Raw genomic sequence first — 22,767 nt, 5'->3', positions numbered from 1 at the left:
TTGTGAGCAGGAAGCCTCTGCTGGTCCACAGCACCAGGATTTGGACGGCCGATATGCTCAGGGGTGCAGCAGGCTATTCTGATTTCTGAGATTTAGCTGCTGTCAAGTCGATTCCAACTCATGGTGACCCCATGTATATCAGAATACAACTGTGCTACAGAGTGTTTTCAATGGTTGATTTTTCAAAAGGAGATCACAAGGCCTTTCTTCTGGGTAGGCTCGAGCTGCCAACCTTTCCAGAAGCAGCTGAGTACATTAACTATTCGCACTACCTAGGGACTCCACCAAGGTGAGAAAAACCTATTGCCGTCATGTTGATTCTGATTCAAAGAGACCTTATAGGACAGTGTAGAACTACCCCATAGGGTTTCCCAAGGAGCAGCCAGTGGATTCCAGCTGCTGACCTTTTGGTTAGCAGCTGGGCTCTTAACCACTGTGCCACCAGGGCTCCATCAAAGTAGGAAAAAAAAAAAAAAAAACCCACAGCCATCAATTCCGACTCATAGCAACCTTATAGGACAGAGTAGAACTGCCCCATAGAGTTTCCAAGGAGCACCTGGTGGATTCAAACTGCCAACCTTTTGGTTAGCAGCTGTAGCTCTTAACCACTATGTCACCGGGGTTTCCTCGAAGTAAGAAGGCCCCTTAAATTTAAAGAAGTTTGAATTTATATGAATCTGATCTGTTAGTGGAGTTACTTGCATCAAAACAAAAAACAAAACAAACAAAAAAAAACACTATCCACTTAAGGATTCATCATAGGAACTAAGACAGTGGCTGAGCACATCGGCTTTGACTTCAGACAGACCAAGTTCAACTTCCAGCAGGTTACTCTCTAAACCCCACTGTCTTCAATTATAAAACAAGATTAATGATAGTGTCTATCATATAGTGTTGATGAGAGGAATAAATGGAGATAGTATATAAGGAACTTAACACTATGAGTGGCACATAGTAAATTGCTGGATAAGTATATATTAGCTACTTTTATTATTATTATTATATGCAAAAGCATTTAATGCAATATCTACCTGGCACAAAAGGGGCACTCAAAAAATGCTAATGTTGTTGTTGTTGTTGTGTGTCGTTGAGTTGATTCCAACTCATAGCAACCCCATGTGACAGAGTAGGGCTGCCCCATAGGGTCTCCTAGGCTGTAATCTTTATGCAACCAGATTGACAGGTCTTTCTCCTGAAGAGCCACTGGGTGGGTCAAGCCACCAACCTTTTGGTTGGCACCCAAGTGCTTAATTATTGTACCACCAATTCTATTATATCCTAATGATTAATAGTAGATCACTGAATCGTGAGGTGCCAAGGCACATGAAGATTGCCCAGGAAAGGAAGCTTAGAAGAGACAAGGACCTTCCTCCAGAGCCTACAGAGAGAGAAAGCCTTCCCCTAAAGTGAACACCCTAAATTCAGACTTCTAGCCTCTTAAATTGAGAGAAAAAAAAATTTGTGAAAGCCACCCCTTTGCGGTATTTCTGTTATAGCAGCACTAGACAACTAAGACAGAGAGCAAAAGATATTCTAAATCCACTCTATTTTTTTTTTTTTTTTTTTTGTCCCTCCTCCTGAGCTAAGGACACAGTAATGATGTTGGGTGGAGAAGAGAGAAAGGGTGAGCTAGAAAGGATGTCTATTTCCAAAATTCTGATGAAGGCCTAAAGTGAAGACGTATGCCATTGATTAAAGGGAAATGACCATGAATGTTGTAGAAATAACCCCAAGACTCAGGCACAAAATAATATACTCGGTGGGATCAGTAAGGTCCTCATTACCATATAAATTGCTTTCGAGTCTGGTCTAAGAAGCTATGATTGATAATTGGGATTTGTTTGTCTTCCAAGAAGCTGAATGATTGAAGGGAACCCAATAAGATTTAAAAGACCAGTCCAAAATTTGATTATGTATTTTTTGCTGTTCTTGTTTTGTTGTGAATAAAAGTACTATAATTAGTATGCAGGGTCCTCAAGGACGCTGAGTGAAGAAGTACCTAGCGGTAGCCTTGGCATTGAATGTGTTCGCTACAGGAAGGGGGCTGCATCTATCCACCATATGGCTTATGAAATGAGAACTGCAAAAATCATGGCTGCTCAGGGCCAGGGCTTCGGACTCCATGTTGTTGCTGCTCTGATGAGAATCTCTGGTAGGCTCCAAGGACGGCTCGAGCTCTTTGCCAGCCCTTTTTGCTTCCTCTCTGGACCACTTCTGAGAAGCACAGGCTTGTTTCTGGTGTAAATTTAATGCAACCTGAGTTGCTTATAGAAATTTGGACAGGAAAACACTGAGCTTGCTCTAAGGGTAATGTCAGAGGAACAAGGTTTCCTTGTTCAAGTGGTCCAAAATTCAGAGTTATGCAAGGGGGAGGGAAGGGTTGGCAAGTTCAGGGAAATAAACCCAGCAAAATAAGTCTTTGATTAGGAGTTAGCACCATGTGCTCAAGCCAGTTAACACAATTACAGCTCTCATTTCTCTGCCAGAAGGAGCAGGTAGCAGTTTCTAATCCCATTGCCCACCCTAAGCCAGGCATGCAGCGGCACGTGCCACAGCCACCAAGGCCCTTGTCAATTAGAAACAGCATTAAAATGACATCCCACCTGCTCTACAAATGTCAGTGAGCTCTTGCCACCTGTTGAGTGGCTGTGGGGGACAGTAGAGGGTAAAAGAGTCTCGGCATAGGTTTGTATATTTATATAAACAAAGAGCCACTTGATTCTATGTTCTCCCTCTCCCACCAGCCTCTCTCCTCCCCTTCTCTGCCAGAAATCTTTCAAATAGTTTTGCAGTGGTATTTTGTATTCAGGAGAGCGTCAGTTGTATTTAAATAGCATTCCCCAAGGATTAGAGGACATTGAAAAATACGCAATATGCCTCAAATAAGAGAAAAAATCAGTCTTAAGTTATTCATTTTCCTCCCTTAAAAATTTTTTTTCTTTTTTTTTGGTGAAAATATACACAGCCCAACCTACACCCATTCAATGTTTCTACACACTCAATTCAGTAACATCGGTTACACTGTTCACTTTGCATCACCATTCTCGCTATCTCTACCCATAGTTTTTCACCACCATTGACTTAGACTCAAAAAAACAAAAAACCAAACCTGTTGCCCTGGTGGTTCAGTGGTTAAGAGTGAGGCTTCTAACCAAAAGGTTAGCAGTTCAAATCCACCAGCCACTCCTTGGACACCCTATGAACCAGTCCTACCCTGTCCTTACAGGGTCGCTATTCGCTATTAGGACTCATAGTGACCCTGTAGGACACAGTAGAACTGTTCCATAGGGTTTCCAAGGAGCGGCTGGTGGATTCAAACTGCCAACCTTTTGGTTAGAAGCCTAGCTCTTAACCATTGAGCCACCAGGGCTCCGATGTAGCCTCACTACCCCCTAAACTTTTCAGTTATTCTTGAACCATCCTCTACTTCACACTCACAAATTAACATGAAGAAAAACTGCAGCCTAGAGTATTTAAGTTTGACTTAAAGATGAATTTTCTCAGAGTGAAGATTAAGATACTGGGACAGGTATGGGGGTGATCTATGAAAGCCGTTTCCCAAATATCTGGAAATTACAATAGTATGTCAGAATCAAGATACCATGTCAGCTCTGTGTGCTTCTGATCCAGCCTCCACTGATGGAGTTTCCTCTCTCCTGCAATATTTAAGTCCATCTTCACTGTTGGACATTCAACTCAATTGCTCTCTTCCTCCTCTGCCACCGAACTCTCATGTCCTGTTTATTTTTCCTGGTATCCTTTGGTGTGTCTGTCTCCTCAATCACCACACACCCCACTGGAGCTTTGTGTGCTGGCTAACACTTCTACCTATCCCTCAAGACACAATTAAAGGCCACCTCCCAGGGAAGCTTTTCTTGCCTTCCCCATGTCTCCACTCACTAAGAACTTCCCTTCCTCCATGTTCCCGGAGCCAACAATTGCTTTCGAGTCCACGCCAACTCATGGCAATCCTATGTGTGTTAGTGTAGAACAGTGCTCTTTTTAGAAAGTAGATCACCAGGCCTTTCTTCCAAGGTGCTTCTGGGTGGACTCCTTTTGGTAGCAGTAGAGCATGTTAACCATTTGCGCTACCCAGGGGCTCCCTGTTTCCAGAGCAGTATCCTGCAAACCCTCCCTATAGCACTTATCACACTGCATTTTCATTGTTAATTTCTCTGATTGTCTCCTGTATTAGTCAAGGTTTTGTTTTGTTCCTTGTCATCCTTGGATGACAGTACTTGGACATAATCCAAACCAAACCATACCCCCCGCCGTCAAGTCGATTCCAACTCATAGCAACCCTATAGGACAGAGTAGAACTGCACCATAGAGTTTCCAAGGGGCACCTGGTGGATTCAAACTGCCGATAGCTTGGTTAGCAGCCGTACCACTTAACCACTACGCCACCAGGGTTTCCCTGGACATATTAGAGACTCAATAAATAGTAATAATCACAGTCAACACTCATAGAGTACTTACTATATGCCTGGCACTGTTTTTAGCATGTTTATAATAAAACCTACCTCTAAGATTGTTAGAATGGACTAAGACAATGAGTATGAAGACACCTGAGTGAATGGTTAATAAAATTCAGCTGATTTTGTTGTATGCATTATGTCACTTAATTCTCAGACCACGTCTTCCTGCAGTACTACTACACTGAAACCTGTGAGAGCCGTGACGCAACGGGACTGCCTTGTTTTTTCAGGTCTCACAAGTTTTCCACGTTTGCCAGGGTACAGCCCTATCACTTTTCTACCGCTCTCTATTAGTGGCAAGTATTTGAGTTTTCCTTCTCCGATAGGTTTCCACCTTACACAGGTTTTGGCTTTCATAGGTTTTACTGTGCTATTTTTCTCATTTTAAAGGCCATGAAATGGATATTTACCAAGGTTAAGGAAGGTGCCTAAGGCCACTCACTCAACTTTAAGTGACAGAGCAAAATTTTTTTTTTTTTAATATTACCTTCATGATTTTTGGCAATGACCAAGTACTAGTCAGGTTTATGGTGGTACAATTTACACTCAGTAAAATTCACGCTTTTTACTGTACAGTGCTATGAGTTTTACAGTCATGTAAGCACCTCCACGATGGAGATATAGAACAGTTTCATCAACCCAAAGGCTTCCCTTGTACTGTTTAGTCAACCCCCTTCTCCAACCCCAACCTTAGAGAACACTGATCTGATTTGTCCTTTTCCAAAACGTCACATAAATGGAATTATGCTGCATGTAACCTTGTGAGTCTGGATCCTTTTACCTAGCATGAAGCGTTTGAGGTTCATTCATGTTGCTCTGGATATCAGGAGTTTGTCCCTTTTTATTGCTGAGTAGTAGTCCATTACAATGAATAAGGAAGACCGAAGAATTGATGCCTTTGAATTATGGTGCTGGCGAAGAATATTGAATATACCATGGAATGCCAGAAGAACAAACAAATCTATCTTGGAAGAAGTATACTCAAAATGCTCCTTAGAAGCAAGGATGGCGAGACTACTTCAGACGTGTTATCAGGAGGGACCAGTCCCTGGAGAAGGACATCATGCTTGGTAAAGTAGAGAGGGTCATTGAAAAAGAGGCAGACTCTCAACAAGCTGGAATGACACAGTGGCTGCAACAACGGGCTCAAGTATAACAATGATTGTGAGGATGGTGCAGGACCAGGCAGCGTTTCGTTCTATCGTACATAGGGTCACTATGAGTTGGAACTGACTGGAGGGCACCTAACAATAACAGTAGCCCGTTGTATGCATGCACCACAGTTTATCCATTCCCCAGTTGAAGTATGTTTGGGATTTTCCAGTTTTTGTTGATTATGAACAAAACAAACAAAAAAACCAAACCTGGTGCCGTCGAATCAATTCCAACTCATAAGGAACCTATAGGACAGAGTAGAACTGCCCCATAGAGTTTCCAAGGAGTGCCTGGCGGATTCGAACTGCCGACCCTTTGGTTAGCAGCCATAGCACTTAACCACTACGCCACCAGGGTTTCCATTATGAACAAAGCCACAATAAATATTCATGGACAGGTTTTTGTATGAACTTGGGTTTCGTTTCACCCTGGTAAATGCCTAAGAGTGGGATTGCAGTGACAAACAGTAAGTGTATATTTAATTTTATAAGAAATTGTCAAACTGTTTTTCCAAAGTGGCTGTACCATTTTGCATTCCCAAAAGCAGTCTGAAAGAGTTTCCTTCACTCCACGTCCTTGCCAGCATTTGGTATTACCAGGTTGGGTTTTTTTTTTTTAATTAAGTCATTCTAATAGGTATATAAAAGTATCTCAGTGTGGTTTTAATTTGCATTTCCTAAATTAATGGTGTTGGGTATATTCTCATGTGTTTATCTGCCATCCTTGCATCTTCCCCAGTGAAGTTTCTATTTATTCATTTGTACATTTTTTAAATTGGGCTGTTTGTTTCCTTATAATTGAGTTTTGAAATTTCTGTATATATATTCTGGATACAAGCCCTTTATCAGATATGTGTTTTGCAAATTCTCTCCCGGTCTGTGGTTATCTTTTCATTCCCTAGTGTCTTTTGAGAAGTAGAATTTTAAATTTTGATTAGGTCAAATTTATCCATTTTTCTCCTTTTATGGATTGTGTTTCATCATTTCATATAATAAATCTATACCTAACAAAGTCACAAAAATTTTCTTCTATGTTTTCTTCTAGAACTTTTATAGGTTTAGGTTTTACATTCAGGTATATGACCTATTCTGAGTTAATCTTTTTTTTTTTTTTATGGCTCTAGGTTTTGTTTTTTGTTTTTTTAATTTTTATTGTGCTTTAAGAGAAAGTTTACAAATCAAGTTGGTCTCTCATACAAAAATTTATATATACCTTGCCATATACTCCTAGTTGCTCTCCCCCTAAAGAGACAGCACACTTTTTCTCTCCACCCTGTATTCCTGTGTCCATTTAGCCAGCTTCTGTACCCCTCTACCTTCTCTTCTCCCCTCCAGACAGGAGGTGGCCACATAGTCTCATGTGTCCACTTGAGCCAAGACGCTCACTCCTCACCATTATCGTTTCCATCTTATAGTTCAGTCCGATCCCTGTCTGAAGAGTTGGCTTTGGGAATGGTTCCAGTCTTGGGCTAACAGAAGTTCTGGGGACCATTACCTCCAGAGTCCTTCTAGTCTCAGTCAGACCATTAAGTCTGGTCTTTTTATGAGAATTTGAGGTTTGCATCCCACTGCCCTCCTGCTCCATCAGGGACTCTCTGTTGTGTTCCCTGTCAGGTCAGTTATCGGCTGTAGCCGGGCACCACATAATTCTTCTGGTCTTAGGCCAATGTAGTCTCTGATTTATGTGGCCCTTTCTGTCTCTTAGCCTCATAATTACCTTGCGTCCTTGGTGTTCCTCATTCTCCTTTGATCCAAGTGGGTTGAGACCAATTGATGCATCTTAGATGGCTGCTTGCTAGTGTTTAAGACCCCAGACGCTACTTACCAAAGTGGGACGCAGAATGTTTTCCTAATAGATTTTATTATGCCAATTGACTTAGATGTCCCCTGAAACCATGGTCCCCCAACCCCCACCCCTGCTACTCTTGTCTTCAAGGCATTCAGTTTATACAGGAAACTGCTTTGTTTTTGGCTTAGTCCAGTTGTGCTGACCCCCCTTCACCTAAAATAGTTGTTGTCTACTATCTCCTTGGTGAATACCCCTCTCTCTCCCTCACTCCCTCCCCATTCTTGTATAGGTTTTTTTTGCATATGGATGTCCAATTGTTCTAGTACAATTTGTACTATGTTTGTATATTTTTTAATTCTCTGCTTGATCCTAAACGCTTTGACAGAATTCTTTATATCTCCTACACACAGTGCTTTGAACATAGTACATCCTCACTAAGTACCTCTGATTGACTGTTTCAATGGAGGATAGAACAATAATAATTACTCAAAGCTCGCCGAACTTTGTTTTCCTTTGACCAAGAAAGGAACAGGATCTTAGTATATGGCGCCTGTATGTTTAGAGGTCTGGCCCACCTAGCAGGCAGGGAAAGGTCACTTGTCCAATATTCAGAATTGACCTCCATGCCCTACGCGATTTAATTCAAGGATAGAGGAACTAGCCCTTCCTTACAACAATATGCGAACATAACATGAGTCCTAGTCTGCCAATGGCATGAGGACAATTGTATTCCTCTGACAGCAGTCCTGCCCCATGTGCAAGCCTTGGCTGTCCTAACGAAGGATTATTTACCAGTCTGTTCTGACCAGTGGGAGGGTCAGCTTAGGAGAAATTTGGGGCCAGAACTAGTGGGTGGATGTGGGTGGAGCGGGAAATATGCAACACCAGTATAACTGAGATTAACTGAGGTCTTGATTCTGATCATAGAGTAAACAACCTAGTGTGGGCAAGCCCTGTGCATGACCTTCAGCTCTGTGGATTTGTAAGCAAAGGCTTTTCCGAACTCAACAGAGGGCAAGGCGAGCAGACCATTGTTTAGCCTTTGCCACAGAAAAGGCAAGAAAGCCTTACAAAGCCTACTTTAGATGATAATGCATTTATACCCCATTACTGGTTTTAGATTATAATAACCTTTAGGGCTCATCAATAATCCACACTTTCTTTTCCAAGGCAACATAACTACAGGTACCAACCCACTTCTGATGGGGCCACTTAGAGGAAGAGAATCTCACATACTGAAAAGGAAAAAATTCCATTTTTCAGTTATTAGAAACAGGGCAGTAAGAAGGAATAGCAAAAAAAAAAAAAAAAAAATACTTGCTTTTTGATGTGCCACTGATAAAATAATGAAAGCTTTTTTTTTCTTTTTCCAACCAGGATCCAGTATAGAGTAAGCTCTCAGAAATGGCACACTGTTAGCCAATATTATATTTTGCACAAGGTGCAACACACACATACACCCAAGATACTAAAGAGAGAGAAAAATAGGCAAACATATAGATTAAGAAGCCAGAGAAAAAGCAAAGAAAGAGATAAAAAATAGTGAGAGAGTTGTGGTTGGTTGTCCATCTTGCTTATGCCCTTGGTAAATCCCCGAATGTTTGGGCTGTGTCTCTTTTGTGTTTTCTGTCTTCATATTATCATAGAATTCATTCTGGGACCATGCCTCCTCTTTAGTGCTCTGCACATCTTGAACATTCAGAGGCAGGGTTACCTGGGTTATTTCAGGGAGAAATATATTTGTTGTATAAGCATTAATGGAAAAGCCATCAAATTCTGAGCTAAGTGGCCAATTAAACAAAATTCTACTAACGAAGGGATTTGTTTTCCACCAAAATAAAATAAAGCCAAGGTACACCGACTAAGAAACTAAGCAGAACTTTTAATGACATAATTCAACAAACAGCTTCCCATTAGCAGCCTGAGGGAGATGACAGGCCATTCTGGTAGGACTGGATTCTCAGAAAGTCTTTCATCACCCCTTGAAACCTGAGATCAGCAAGTGGTGGAAGAACTGCAAATATAATAGGATGCACGAAGCACAGGGGCAGCCATGGAACCTGGTTCATAAATATCCTGTTCCAGGAAGGTGCCATTATTTAATTGGTTTGGCAGTTCATTATGCTGCAAGCTTTTTTAGGGCAGGGCTTTCAGCTTCCTCTCCAGCTGCCAATGAGGGTTATGCTAAGGATACGGCAAGAGGCAGTTGTCTGGGGGCATTCAAGGATGACTAAGAGGAACTGTCCCCACATATGTTTAAAAATACCAAGGCCTGGTCACCTGCCCCACATCTCTGACTTGAGCACATTGCACACAGTGAGTCCCTAGAAGTACTGGCCAAGTCCTGTACCAGGATGAAGTTTTCCAGTCCTCTAGAAACAGGGTCTTGACTCCCTAATTCTTCACTTCCTTTGAGTTTGGTCAATGGAGGGAATCAGAGAGTAGAAAAGAGATAGCGTAGATCATTTATGTCCACCCCGACTGAGTCCCACTCCTGCCAGTGTTTGGCAGTTTGGTTCAGTGGTAGAATTCTCACCTTCCGTGCAGGAGACCTAGGTTTGATTCCTGGCCAATGTACCTCATGTGCAGCCACCATCTATCTGTCAGTGGAGGCTTGAGTGTTGCCATGATGCTGAGCAGGTTTCAGCATAGCTTCCAGGCTAAGATGGACTAGTGAGAAAGGCCTGGAGATTTAGTTAGTGAAAATCAGCCAATGAAGCCCCTATAAATCACAATAGTCTGATCCGCAACCAGTCATGGGGATGGTGTAGGACCAGGCAGTGTTTAGTTCCATCGTGCATGGGATTGCCATACATCTAATGCCTCAGCTCAGTAGGAGTAGCCCCACTTCCAAGGTTACAGTTTGTCTTGGTTATGTAGTGTTGCTGCATCAGCAATGCCAGCAGTGGATGGCTTTAACAAAGAGAAATTTATTCTCTCACAGTTTAGGAAGCTAGAAGTCCAAATTCAGGGCGTCAGCTCTAAGGGAAGGCCTCCTTTCTCTGTTGGCTCTGGGGGAGGTCCTTGTCATCCATCTTCCCCTGGACTAAGAGCTTCTCAGTGTAGGGACACCAGATCCAAATGACACGCTATTCTCCTGGCTTGTTTTTTGGTGGTATAAGGTCCCCCTGTATCTCTGCTCACTTCTCTCTTTTACATCTCAAAAGAGATTGGCTTAAAACACAACCTAATATTGTAGCTTGAGTCTTGCCTCATTAACATATCTGCCTCTAAACCCACCTCATTAACATCACAGAGGTAGAATTTATAACACATAGGAAAACCACATCAGATGACAAAATGGTAGACAGTCACACAATACTGGCAATCATGGCCAAGTTGACACACAAATTTGAGGGACGCTATTCAATCCATGACACAGTTCTTGATTTAACAACTTTTTCCTCCAGTTTTCCCTTTAGGCCTAAGGCTTCCTACCCTTGCTAGTGTCTAGTGGTTCACTATCCTTGCCTGTTGTCTAATCCTGCCCATACCTCTGCTCAACAGTGCCCTCATTCAACTCTTGCCAAACCCTTTGAGTTTGCTGCCTGTTTACTGCTAGGACCCTGACTGACATAGGGATCAAGGTCAAAACTTTCCATAGATTGAGCCTGAGCTTTGGAACAAACAGCATGATCAACTTTCCTCCTTAACGATGCAGCAGTAGATAATGGAGGTAAAAGACTTAAGGAAATAAGTCTCAGATTAGGGATGTCAAGGAGAAAATGAGGAAACAATTAACCAAAGTGTATAAATAGGGGTTAAACAGCTGAATACATTCTCAAGAAATGTCCATTCAGGAACTGATTACCATAGAATGTAGGAGTTATTTTTAAGAACGTTTTCCAAAAACCAAAAAAACTATAAAGATCATGGAAGAAAAAATAGGATCAACGCTAGAGGCCTTAATACATGGCATTAACAGGATACACTATAACTAATGACACACAAACTCCAGAAGATAAGCTAGATAACTGGGATCTTCTAAAAATTAAACACTTATGCTTATCAAGAGACTTTACCAAAAGAGTAGAAAGAGAACCTGAAGACTGGGAAAAAAATTTTGGCCATTACAAAAAAATTGGCTATTAAAAAAATTGTTTTGGCTACCTGACAAAGGTCTAATCTCTAAAATCTACAGGAAAATACAGCACCTCTACAACAAAAAAGACAATCCAATTAAAAAATGAACAAAGGAAATGAGCAGACACTTCCCCAAAGGAAACATTGAAGCAGCTAACAGACACATGAGAAAATGTTCAAGATCACTGGCCATTAGAGAAATGCAAATCAAAACCATAATGAGATACTATCTCACCCCTGCATTACTGGCGAGAATCAAAAAAACAGAAAATAACAAATGTTGGAGAGGCTGTGAGGACACTGGAATTCTTATGGACTGCTGGTGGGAATGCAAAATGGTACAACCATTTTAGAAAATGTTATGGGGGCTTCCTTAGAAAGCTACAAATAGAAATACCATTTGATCCTGCAATCCCACTCCTCGGAATATATCCTAGAAAAATAAGAGCTATCACACCAATAGACATATGCACACCCATGTTCATCGCAGCATTGTTCACAATAGCAAAAAGATGGAAACCACCTAGATGTTCATCAACAGATGAATGGATAAACAAACTATGGTACATACACAATGGAGTACTACACGGTAAAGAACAATGATGAATCAGGGAAACATCTCACAACATGGATGAATCTGGAGGGCATTATGCTGAGTGAAATGTCAATCACGAAAGGATGAATACTGTATAAGACCGTTACTATAAAAACTCATGAAAAGGTTTACACATAAAAAGAAATAATTTTTGTTGGTTACGAGGGTGGAGAGGGGTGGGGAAAGTAAAAAACTAAACAGACAATAAATAAGTAGTAGCTTTGGTGAAGTACACAGTACTGGGGAAGCCAGCACAGCCTGACCAAGGCAAGGTAATAGAAGCTCCGCAGATAAATCCAAACTCCCTGAGAGAACGAATTACTGGGCTGAAGGCTGTAGGGACCATGGTCTCGGGAACATCTAGCTCAATTGGCATAACATGGTTTATAAAGAAAATGTTCTACATTCTACTTTGGTGAGTCTGGGGTCTTAAAAGCCTGTGTGCGGCCATCTAAGATACTCCACTGGTTTCACCCCTTCAGGAGCAAGGGAGAATGAAGAAAACCAAAGATGCAAGGGAAAGATTAGTCCAAAGGACTAATGGACCACAACTACCATGGCCTCTATCAGACCGAGTCCAGTACAACTAGATGGTGCCCAGCTAACACCACTGGCTGCTCTGACAGCGATCACAATAGAGGGTCCCGGGCACAGCTGGAGATAAATGTAGAACAAAATTCTAACTCACCAAAAAAGACCAGATTTACTGGACTGACAGAGACTGGAGAAACCCTGAGAGTATGGCCCCTGGACGCACTTTTAGCTAAGTAATGAAGTCACTCCTGAGGTTCGCCCTTTAGCCAAAGATTAGACAGGCCCATAAAACAAAAGGAGACTAAAGGGGTACACCAGCTCAGCAGCAAAGACTGGAAGGCAGGAGGGGATATGATAGCTGGTAATACGGAACCCAAGGTTGAGAAGCGAGAGTGTTGACATGTCTCAGGGTTGTTAACAAATGTCATAAAAAAGAAAAAAAAAAAAAGAAGAGAATGTTTCCCAGAAGGTGTTTTTTTTGTTGTTGTTCTTTTTTAAAGCTAGGTCTCGAGAGAGCTATGATAAAATTGAGGTTTGAGGGATAGTATGAGTATTAGTAGACTGAGGGGGGCATGTCCCTACTTGTTTTCAAAAACTTTACTCAGACATACTTTACATAAAATAAAACTCACCCAATTAATGCATATAATTCAATGTATTTTAGCATATTCACAGGGTTATGAAGCCATCACCACAATCTAATTTTAGAACATTTTCCTGCTCCCTAAAAGAAACCTTGTATCCATTAGTAGTAATTCCCCCATTTTACCCCTTGCTCTTTTCCCCCAGGAAACCCTGGTGGCTTAGTGGTTAAGAGCTACAGCTGCTAACCAAAAGGTAGCAGTCTGAGTCTACCAGGCGCTCCTTGGAAACCCTATGGGGCAGTTCTACTCTGTCCTATAGAGTCGCTATGAGTCAGAATCCACTCGATGGCCATGGATTTGGGGTTTTTTTTTCACTTTCTTATCCCCCAGCACCAAGTACCACTAATTTACTTTATGTCTTTATAAATATGCCTATTCTGGATATTTTATATAAACGGAATCATACATACGCAGTCTTCTGTGACTAACTTACTTAGTATAATGTGTTCAAGATTCATCCACATTGTAGCATGTATCAGTAAGTCATTTCTTTTCATTATTGAATAATATTTCATTGTATGGATTCCATTCATCAGTTGATAGATATTTGAGTTATTTCTACTTTTTGGCTGTATGAATAATGCTGCCATGAACATTCGTGTACAAGTCTTATGTGGGCATATGTTCTCATTTCTGTTGGGCATAATCAGGAGTAAAATTGCTGGGTCATGTGTTGCTCTAAGCTTAACCTTTGAGGAATTGTCAAAATGTTTTCCAAAGCAGCTGTACTATTCTACATTCTCACCAGCAATGAATGAGGATTCTCATTTCTCCACATCCTCACCAACACTTGTTATTGTCCCTCTTTTGGATTGTAGCCACCGTGGTGGGTATGAAATGGCATCTCATTATGGTTTATATTTGCATTTCCTTGATGTCTATGATGGTGAGCATCTTTTTATGTGCCTATTGGCCATTTGGATATCTTTATTCAAGAAATGTCTTTTCAAATCCTTATCCTGTTTTTAAATTGGGTTATCCTTGTATAATTGAATTGCAATAGCTCTTTATATATTCTGCATAGAAGTCTTTTATCAGATATATGATTCATAAATATTATCTCACATTCTGTGCATTGTCTTTTTATTTCTTGATGGGTTTTTTGCACCATGAAAGGTTTTAAATTTGATGTAGTTCAATTTATATATTTTTTGTCACATATGCTTTTGGAATCACCTCTAAGAAACTACTGCCTAACCCAAGATCACAAAGATGGAGGCCTATATTTTCTTCTAAGAGTTTTATAATTAGCTTTTATATGAATACTTATGATCCATTTTGAGTTAATTTTTATGTACGGTGTGAGAAGAGGTTCAACCTCATTCCTGTGCATATGGATATTCAATTGTCCCAGTACCATTTGTTGCCTTGGCATCTTTGTCAAAAAAATCAATTGACCTTACATGTTAGGCTTTATTTCCGGACTCTCAACTCTATCCCATTGATCTCTATGTCTACCCTTAGACTAGCACTACTTTGCCTTGATAAACTGTAGCTTTGCAGCAAGTTTTGAAATCACAAAGTATGAGACCCTCATCTTTGTTCTTCTTTTTCAGAATTGTTTTGGCTATTCTGGGTCCCTTGTAATTCTACATGAATTTTAGGATCAGCTTGTCAATTTTTGCAAAAAAGCGTCTGGGATTTTCATAGCGATTGTGTTGCATCCGTAGATCAATTTGGGGAGTACTCCCTCTTGCAAATATGAAGTCTTCCAATTCATAAACGTAGGATGTCTTCTCATCTAATTAGATCTTCTTTAATTTCTTTCAACAATGTTTTATAGTTTCAGTGTACAAATCTTGCACTCCTTTTTGAAATTTATACTTAAGTATTTTATTCTTTTTGATGCTATTATAAATGAAAATATTTATTTAATTTCATTTCCTGAATGTTCATCACTAATTTATAGAATTGTATTGATCTTATATCCTGCAACCTTGCTGAATTCATTTATTAGTACTAATCATTTTTAACTATAGGAACCCTGGTTCCACCGGTTAAGTGCTCAGTTGTTAACTGAAAGGTTGCCAGTTTGAACCCACCAGCCGCTGTACAGGAGAGAGATGTGAAAATCTGCTCCCATGAAGTTACAACCTTGGAAACCTATGGGACAGCTCTATTCTGTCCTATAGGGCCACTATGAGTTGGAACTGACTCGATGGCAATAGGTTTGGCTTAATCATTTTTAGTGGGTTCCTTATGATTTTCTGTATATAAAATAATGTCATCTATACAGGAATAGTTTTATTTTTTCTTTTCAGTGTGGATGCCTTTTATTTCATTTGCTTGTCCGATTGCCCTGTCTAGAGCTTCCACTATAATGTAAATAGAAGTGGCAGGAATGGACATCCTTGTCTTGTTCCTGATTTAAAGGGAAAAGCAGTCAGTCTTTTAGCAATTAGTATGATTTTTTTAGATGCCTTTTTATCAGGTTGAGGAAGTTCCCTTCTATTCCTAGTTTGTTCGGTGTTCTTTACATGAAAGGGGTTGAATTTTTGTCAAATGCTTCTTTATTTATTGAAAGAATCACACAGTTTTTTTCTTTTATTAATATGATGTATTACACTAATTGATTTTTGGATGGTAAATCAATCTTGTGTTCCAGAGATAAATCCCACTTGCTTGTTTTATATAATTCTTTTTATATGTTGCTGGTATTTTATTGAGGATTTTTGTGTCTGTTTTCATAAGGGATATTGGTCTGTACCTCTCTTTTAGTGTCTTTGTCTGGTATTAATATCAGGGTAATACTGCCCTCATAGAATGACTGGATGAGTTGGGAAGTATCCCTCCTATTTTATGGAAGAGTTTGTGAAAGATTGGTATTTTTTCTTTGAATGATTGGTAGAATTCACCAGTTTGAAACCATCTGGTCCTAGGTTTTTCTTTGTGAGAAGTTTAAAGATTACTAATTCAATTGTTATAGGTTTATTCATGTTTTCTATTTCTTCTCGAGTCTGTTTCCACAATTTGTGTCTTTCCAGGAATATGTCCATTTTAAGTTATCTGATTTTTTACTGTTGTTCCTAGTATTGATTTTGTAATCCATTTTATTTCTGTAAGGTTGGTAGTGATACCATCTCTTTCATTCCTAATTTTATTCCTTTGAGTCTTCTCTCTGTTTTTCTTGATCAATCTAGCTAAAAATTTGTCATTTTTGTTAATCTTTATGAAGAAACAACTTTTAGCTTGACTTTATTTCTTTTTATTTTCTATTTCATTTATTTCTGCTCTAGTCTTTATTTTCTGGGTTTTAGTCTTTATTATTATTTTTCCTTCTGACTGCTTTAGGTTTAGTTTGCTCTTCTTTTTCTAGTTTCTTAAGACAGAAGATTAGGCTACTGATTTGAAATCTTTATTCTCTTTTAAATATTGTAAACAAAAAATTCACAACTATAAATATCCCTCTGTACACTGCTTTAGCTGTATCCCATAAGTTTTGGTACGTTGTGCTTTTGTTGTGCTTCATATGAAAGTATTTTCTAATTTTCCTTGTGATTTCTTCTTTGAACCCAATGGTTATTTAGAAGTGTGTTGTTTACTTTTCCCATGTTTATGAACTTCTTAAATTTCCTTCTGTTATTGATTTCTAACTTAATTACATTGTGATCAGAAAACATACTTTGTATGATTTCTATCCTATTATATGGAGCCTTGTTTTATGGCTTAGTATATGGTCCATCCTGGAGAATGTTCTATTTGCATTGAGGTGAATATGTATTCTGCTGCTGTTGGGTGGAGCCATGTCCTTATTTTTTAACCAAGTTTCAGACACAAAGTTCCTGGGATCAAATACATTCTGAACTCCTTCACCTTACTCATGGTCAGACTGGGAGAAGACGAAGAGTAGTAATTGGTTATTACTATATATAGCTATACATACAGCTGTAGACATAGATGAAGCCTTGGTGGCACAGTGGTTAAGAGCTCAGCTGCTAACCAAAAGGCCCACCAGCAGCTAGTTGGAAACCCCATGGGGCAGCCCTAAAAGGTTGCTATGAGTCAGAATCGACTTGATGGAAATGGGTTTGGTTTGTTTTTTGGTAGAAGCAGATATAGGTAATTTCTGTAGCATGTTATATGAGGTTGGGGATGTGGCAGAATGAGGTAAGAGAAACTACATAGATTTAAGATTTTCATCTTTGAATCTCTGGCACAACTCTGACTCTTGAAAACTAGAAAGGTGAATTCTATGATTCCAAAGATTCCTTCTAACATTAAAGTGATCATATTCTACTGTGCACACAGACAAATGTATGTTCTCTGTGTTCTAGAGTGAGAATTTCTCTGTTCTAGAGTGAGAATGCCTTAACCGCTCTACTTCTCATTTCCATCATCTTTATTCACCAAGATCATAATACTACTAGCTTCTTAGGGGTCTCGTGAAAATTAAATGATGAATTTGTGAATTAAATGAGAAATGAAAAAGAATTAGCATATTGTTTGGCACATGGTAATCATGTCATGGAGCCCTGGTGATGAATGTTAGTTGTTTTTAGATACAGAACTGCTACTACTAATAATAAAGGTTTTTACTTGTTCATATTCTTCCCTCAAGTATGAGATCAAGGAATCCTTCTTTATAATGCTTTAGCATTTTTTGAAACTCTGGCCTGATCTTGTTTCCTTGATCTAAATAAAAGAAATGAAATGTTTTCTTTCCGGGAGGCATAATTGTTTTTATGTTTTTGTTTTTTTCCCAGGATATTGTAGAGGGGAGTAAACATCTGATGGGCACAGGACTAGATAACCTCTAACGTCCTTCTAACTTTGAGTTTACTGAGATAGACAATAGAAGCCGTGAAAATGAGTATTAGCATAAAATCATCTTGTGACTCTGATCCTGTTAATGAAAAGAGGACACGATAATCAATTTATTTCTTGGGATTATATTAAGGTTTTTAGCCTTCCAGATTCAGTTTACTAAATCACTACTGACAGCACGTTATGGTAATGTAGTCACAGGAAAGAGTTAATTCATTTCTACCCAAAAGCAATTCACTACCTCTCAGGTGTAGAATGAGAACTACAATGTGTTGCTAAACTGATATCCATGCACCAATGGAAACGGGCTCTAGGAACTTAAAGTGCCTTTCCTCTCCAACGTCTTGACTACATCCTTTGCTGTGAAAAAGAAAAACTTCCACCCAAACTGGGCCCAGAGTCAGGAGTGGGCACCAGGTAGATTCATTGTGATTTAAGGGTTGAGGCTTTGAAGATATCGAATGCTGAATATACCACGGACTGCCAGAAGAACGAACCAATCTGTTCCTTAGCAGTGAGAACGTGTTATCAGGAGGGACCAATCCCTGGAGAAGGACATCTTGCTTGGTAAAGTAGGTCAGGGAAAAAGAGGAAGACCTTCAAAGAGGTGGATTGACACAGTAGCTTCAGCAATGGGCTCAAACATAGCAACAATAGTGAGGACGGGCAGGACCAGGCAACGTTTCATTCTGTTTTACATAAATCTCTGTGAGTCAGGGCCAACTTGAAGGCACTTAACAACAACAGTGGCAACTGAAAATAACATCCTGAACTGATGTTTTTTTTGGTGTCCTGATTCAGTTTGACTGTTCAGCCCTCAAAATTCTGAAATTTATATAATTCTCAGGCATAAAACTCCACAGAGCTTCTTTAAAAAAACTTACCAGGATGTGTGGTTCTCGCCACACTAATAAATACCCATCTCCAAAGTCACAATGAAGTAGAAATCTTTATAATGCTAGATTGTCACAGAAAATATTACTACGTCTTCTGGAATCGTTTATAGCTTAAAATTCACACATGCTCATAACACCGTTCCCTCGAAAGTAAGCTTCATGACAGCAGAGACATCCACTTGGTTTCTTGATGTCCCACAAATACCTCCAACACTGTCTGGCATAGAGTGAGTGCTCAATAGGTGTTTCTTGAATGAATTTCCTCTTTTAACACTTGAATATTTACATACGGTTTAAAATTTTTTTTTAATGCTTGTAAATTTTTCTGTATACTTTCATTTGTGAATTACTTAATGGTATTTCAACTCAAGAGGAAATATGATTATCCTACTCTTTCCCTAATGGCACGCTTATTTGGAGTGGGAAGCTGTCACATGAAAAGCTGGTAAAATTAATTTCAAATCAACATTCTATTATATTTTCTTTTAATTGAATGTTATCCCTTAAAACTGGTAAACTATAGACCAAAACCAAACCTGTTGCCATCAAGTACATTCCAGCTCATAGCAACCCTATTGGACAGAGTAGAACTGCCCTGTAGAGTTTCCAAGGAGAGGCTGATGGGTTTGAACCATGGAAATTCTGGTTAGCAGCTGAGTTCTTAACCACTGTACCACCAAGGCCCCTCGTAAACTGTTAAAAAAAACCCCACTGCCATCAGGTCGATTCCGACTGATAGCGACTCCACAGGGTTTCCAAGGCTGTAAATCTGTACAGAATCAGACTGCCACTTCTCTCTCCCTCATAGCCACTGGTGGTTTCAGACATGTGTTAATTATTACCTAAAGTGGTAGCATTTTGTTAACACTGATACTTCAGTAGGGTTGCCAGGTAAAATACAATTTTTTTGAAGTATGTCTCAAATATTGCAGGGGTGTACTTATACTAGAAGATTTTTCATTGTTTATCTGAAATTCAAATTTAACTGGGTGTCCTGTATTTTTTTTTTTTTCTTTGTTGCTATATCTGACAACCCTGGATTCAAAGCAAGTGTCATTGCCCTTATCTTATATTATTGTCACAATCAAACAAATGTTGCTAACACATAAACCCATAACTGACTGTCTTCAAACACAATGTCATTAGGCTAAGCTATTCTGTCATGGTTTTTCTTCAGGAGAATAAACAATCTGAGGAAGAAAATGGCCTCCCGAGTGACAGCAGTGGTCTGACTCTCCACAGGGCCTCTCCTTTGAAGTTCTGTAAGGTCACAAATCCCCAGGGCACTGCGGCCCAGAGTTTGACTCTCTGTGAGGAAGTCCTGTTTCCGATTACAGACCTTCATCAGTGTACTGTTGCAGAAGATACGCCCCACTTCTGGAGAAGTGGCTCAGTTCATGTGGAAATGCTAGACATTTTAAGAATTCAGTAACAAAGAAATTCTCTCCCCACAGAACTTTCCTCCCTCAGGTTAACCCCACACAGAGGTGAAAGCATGCACAGCCGCAGGCCTTCGGCTCTGTCTTTGCCTTTGCAAGGATGGAAATATGCACCTTCACTAGTTTGCTAAATTTCCCAAATCCTTTCAGCAACAGACAAATAGTAAACTTCTCTGTATTTTAACACTCTCCATGCAAGAGTCCTGGTGGTACAAATGGTTAAGAGCTTGGCTGCTAACTGAGAGGTTGGTGGGTTGAACTCACCCAGTGACTTCTCAGGAGAAAGGCCTGGCAACCTAGCCCCATAAAGATGACAGCTTAGGAAACTCTATGGGGCATTTCTACTCTTGTCACATGCAGTCGTTGTGAGTCAGAACTGACTAGATGGTACACAACAACAACACCCTCCATGCAAGCTCCTCACCGAGTGCTCTGTGGTAAAGAAAACCTTGTCTCCTCCGACTCCTGTTTTCATCACCCTTTTTTCTCCCTGCCCTTGCCTGCCTTATTCCAAACTGCCAGCACCAACAAAGAAGGGGGCAGCCAGTGAACATGTGTGTACATGGGGCTTTCTGTAGATCACAACTAAAGGTGCTGACCAAGCAGAGTTCAAAACCATCGTTGGGTCACTCACTCAACCCCATTGACCCTCAGTTTCCCATCTATAATATGGGGCTAAGAATAGCATCCTTTTCATTTCTGGAAAAATTCTAGGCAGTTGTCTTCCCAACACTTACAAGGAGATTTTAAGAACTGCAGTGTCACTATGGAACCAGGGCGGAGTATGGAACACAGACTGTGGGGATTTCTGGAATTATTGACATGTAGCTTAAGTCATTTCACTGAGGGGCAAGGTATGATCACTCAGCTCTCATCTGTGCTGGCGTCTGAGGGAGAGAGCCATGCTGGGAACAATTTTGTACTGTTCTTCAGGTGACCATGCTTCTTCAAATAGGAGGAAAGTTTCACCAAAGAAGACATTCAGAAGGCTAACAGACACATAAGGAAATGCTCTCCATCATTAGCCATTACAGAAATGCAAATAAAAAATACAATGAGACACCATCTCATCCCGACATTACTGGCATGAATCAAAAAAAAAACAAAAAAACAAAATGACAAATGTTGGAGAGGGTACGAGGAGATTGGAACACTTATGCACTGCTGCTAGGAATGCAAAATGGTACAACCATTTTAGAAAATGATATGGCGCTTCCTTAAAAAACTAGAAATAAAACACCATATGATCCAGCAATCCCACTCCTAGGAATATATCCTAGATAAATTTTTTTAAATAAGAGCCATCACACAAATAGACACATGCACACCCATGTTCACTACAGCATTATTCACAGTAGCAAAAAGGTAGAAACAACCTGAGTGCCCGTCAGCAGATAAATGGATAAACAAACTATGGTATGTACTCAAAATGGAGTACTACTCAAAGATAAAGAACAATGATGAATCTGGGCAGCATCTCACAACATGAATGAATCTGGAGGGAGGGCATTATGTTGAATGAAATAGGCCAATCACAAAAGGACAAATATCGTATGTGAGACACTATTATAAAAACTCATGAAAAGGTTTAAAAACACAAAAAGAAACAATCTTTGATGGTTATGGGAAAGGAAAAACACTAAATAGACAATAGTTAAGCTGTAACTTTGGTGAAGGGTGAGGCAGTACACAATACTGGGGAAGCCAGCACAACTTGACCAACGCAAGGTCATGGAAGCTCCATAGGTACATCTAAACTCCCTGAAGGACCAAATTCCTGGGCTGTAGGGACCATGATCTCTGGGAATATCTACCTCAACTGGCATAATATAGTATATAAAGAAAATGTTCTACAGTTTACTTTGGTGAGTAGCACCTGGGGTCTTAAAACCTGTGAGTGGCCATCTAAGATACTCTACAGGTCTCACCCTGTCTAGAACAAGGGAAAATGAAGAAAACCAAAGACACAAGGGAAAGATTAGTCCAAAGAACTAATGGATCTCAAGTATCACAGCCTCCACCAGACTTAGTCCAGCACAACTAGATGGTGCCCGGCTACCACCACCAACTGCTCTGACAGGCATCACAATAGAGGGTTCTGGACAGGGCTGGAGAAAAATGTAGAACAAAATTCTAACTCACAAACAAACAAAAACGACCAGACTTAAACGGGTCTGACAGAAACTGGAAAAACTCCAAGAGTATGACCCCAGAAGACCATTACAGCTCAGTAATGAAGTCACTCCTTAGGTTTACCCTTCAACCAAAGATTAGACAGGCCCATAAAACAAACTGAGACTAAAGGGGCACACCGGCCCAGGGGCAAGGACAAGAAAAGCAGGAGGGGACAGGAAAGCTGGTAATGGGGAACTCAAGGTTGAGAACGGGAGA

The 22,767-nt window shown here is 40.1% G+C and overlaps 1 protein-coding gene across 5 annotated transcripts in view; it reads right to left on the bottom strand.

The window, feature by feature from the left end:
- The window catches only part of SASH1 (SAM and SH3 domain containing 1), a 392,317-nt gene that overhangs the window by 244,496 nt on the left and 125,054 nt on the right, over window positions 1-22,767 (bottom strand). The window lies entirely within an intron of this gene.

Source organism: Elephas maximus, chromosome 1 (assembly GCF_024166365.1).
Source record: "Elephas maximus indicus isolate mEleMax1 chromosome 1, mEleMax1 primary haplotype, whole genome shotgun sequence".
Taxonomy (NCBI): domain Eukaryota; kingdom Metazoa; phylum Chordata; class Mammalia; order Proboscidea; family Elephantidae; genus Elephas; species Elephas maximus.
This window is presented reverse-complemented; position numbering and strand designations above follow the sequence as displayed.